The 2,613-nt window shown below is 37.7% G+C and overlaps 1 pseudogene; it reads right to left on the minus strand.

The window, feature by feature from the left end:
• Positions 1 to 823: 823 nt before the first annotated feature.
• Positions 824 to 1,762, minus strand: LOC127669917 (olfactory receptor 2B11-like; annotated as a pseudogene).
• Between the last annotated feature and the right edge of the window lie 851 nt (positions 1,763 to 2,613).

Consider the following 2,613-nt stretch of genomic DNA (forward strand, 5'->3'; position numbering starts at 1 on the left):
TTCTCAATTAGTGATCAAGGGAGGAGGGCCCCTTGTGGGTGGTACCACCTCTGGGCTGGTATTCTTGGGTTCTATAAGAGAGCAGGCTGAGCAAGCCAGGGGAAGCAAGCCAGTAAGTAACATCCCCTCATGGCCTCTGTATCAGCTCTTGCTTCCTGACCTGCTTGAGTTCCAGTCCTGATTTCTCTTGGTGATGGACAGCTGTATGGAAGTGTAAGCGGAATAAACCCTTTCCTCCCCAACTTGCTTCTTGGTCATGATGTTTGTGCAGGAATAGAAACCCTGACTAAGACATTCTCATATAGGATACATGAATAGTTGTGTTTGAGAAAATTAACAGGGCATTTAAAAAACATCCACATAAGTCTATAATCTAAAAGAAAAGTTTATTAAAAGTAGTTCCTATTTAACAGTGTATAGTCAGCCTTCTCACAAGAATTGGAAAAATGTTAGGATTCATTTCACAAGTCACAAATTTAAAAAATTTATGAATGTTTACTATATAATTTTCATGCCAATTATCTTGAAACATAATTGTATTATAAACTAAATGACTGTTTCAGCACTTAGTAAAGTAACTATTTGTAAATGAAACAACAGCATGGATTTCTACATTTTTTTCTAAGCAGAGCATTCATGTTGTTTAATACTATCCAAGATTAACCATTACCTAGCATGATTAGAAGAAACACAAGTAACAAGACATGTTTTATAAGGACATGTAAAAAAAAAAAGAAAGAAAGAAAAATGAGTTTTGTACAGGGAATGAATTATAGGAAGAGCCTCTAATTTGTTAACTCTTTTATATAACGCCTACAAGCATTCACTTTGACATAAAAATGTTCCTAAATAGGTTACCTAATGCCCCCTTTACATCCTTATTCCTCAGGGTATAGATAAATGGGTTCAGTGTAGGAGTGACTACTCCATAAAAGAGAGCCATGAACTTGGGTTGGTCTTTTGTAATAGAGGAGGGAGGCTGAAGATACATGCTAATGGCTGGACCATAGAACAAGAGAACTACAATGAGATGAGAGGAACATGTCCCAAAGGCCTTTTTCCTTCCCTCTGAAGATTTGATTTTAAAGACAGCATGTCCAGTACAAGCATAGGAGGCAAGAATTAAACACAGAGGGACAGCTAAAAGAAAAATGCAAACCACAGAGAGAACAAGCTCATTAGTCTCTTTTTCACCACAAGCAGTTTTTATCAGAACTGGAATCTCACACACCAAATGATCCATTTTATTGTGGCCACATAGAGGCAATTGCAGTGTCACAGTGGCCTCTGAGACAGCATAGGAAATTCCAGTCAGCCACACAGTGGACACTAACAGGAGGCAGGTATGTCAATTCATTATGAGGGTGTAGTGCAGTGGTCTGCAAATGGCCACATATAGGTCAAAGGACATAAGAGCCAGGAGGACACACTCTGTACCCCCCATTGTGTGAAAGAAATAAAGCTGAACTACACACCTCATGTAGCTGATGGTCTTTGTGGAGCCCCCAAGGTTGGTTAGCATCTGAGGCACAATGCTTGTGGTGTAGCACATGTCCAGAAAGGAGAGGTTGCTGAGGAAGAAATACATAGGACTGTGAAGACAGGGGTCTAATGTGGAAACCAGAATGATTGCAATATTTCCAATCATGGCTGTGGGGTATGTTACCAGAAGAATAATAAAGAGAGGAAGTTCCAGCCAGGGACAGTCTGCAAAACCAAGTAGAACAAACTCTTCTGGGTGACTTTTATTGATCAACGACATTTTCTGCAATCTGACTCTCCTATAGTAAAGAAGTATCAAGAAAGTTAGTTTTATAGGAATAGCAAAGCCTCATGATTCATTGGTTATGACTATGGAAACCAGGGTTGGCATTCCATATTTGAAATGTCATGGGTGATGGTTAGGAGACACCTCTATCCATAGAGAGATTTGTACCAAAGCAAGAGGACCTGTGTTTTACCTTCAGCACTTGGGTAAAAATGATGGCAAGTGATACACATTTCTATAATCCCATCTCTACTTAAAAAAAAAATGGTTATTTTTCTGGAGCTTGCTGACCAGCTAATGTAACTGAATTGATGAACTCCAAGTTTAGTGAGAGGCATAGTCTCCAAACAAAGTAGAAAACAAATATAGAAAAATTTGACATTGACTCTGCCTTTTATATGCACAACACATCCACAGAATAGAAACATGGATACACACACATTCATAAACAAATATAATCTTACAGGCACACAAAATATTGTAACAACTGGTGATTTAACTTCAATTTCTGATACAAAATTTGAAAGGGAGTTTCAATTTATCTGACTATACTTATGGCATAAGGGTGAGGAACTAATTTAAGAGCAGTGATGAAGGCATTACTGAAACATCATAGAAATATTTCCAGGAATCAGTCAGAGAAGTTGCAAGAAAGAACTCTGAGATCTTAGTATGGAAGTTTGGCTAGTCCATTCATTTATTTATTCTTGGCTGAATTTTCAAATCTTCTGCATTTGTAATGAATACATTTGACATATATGCAAACCTTCTTTATGTACTTGAGCTTGAGTACGTAGCTAAAACACTGTTGACATTTTTCTTCATATTTGTATAGTTAGCAACAA

Source organism: Apodemus sylvaticus, chromosome 19 (genome assembly GCF_947179515.1).
Source record: "Apodemus sylvaticus chromosome 19, mApoSyl1.1, whole genome shotgun sequence".
In the NCBI taxonomy this organism is placed as follows: domain Eukaryota; kingdom Metazoa; phylum Chordata; class Mammalia; order Rodentia; family Muridae; genus Apodemus; species Apodemus sylvaticus.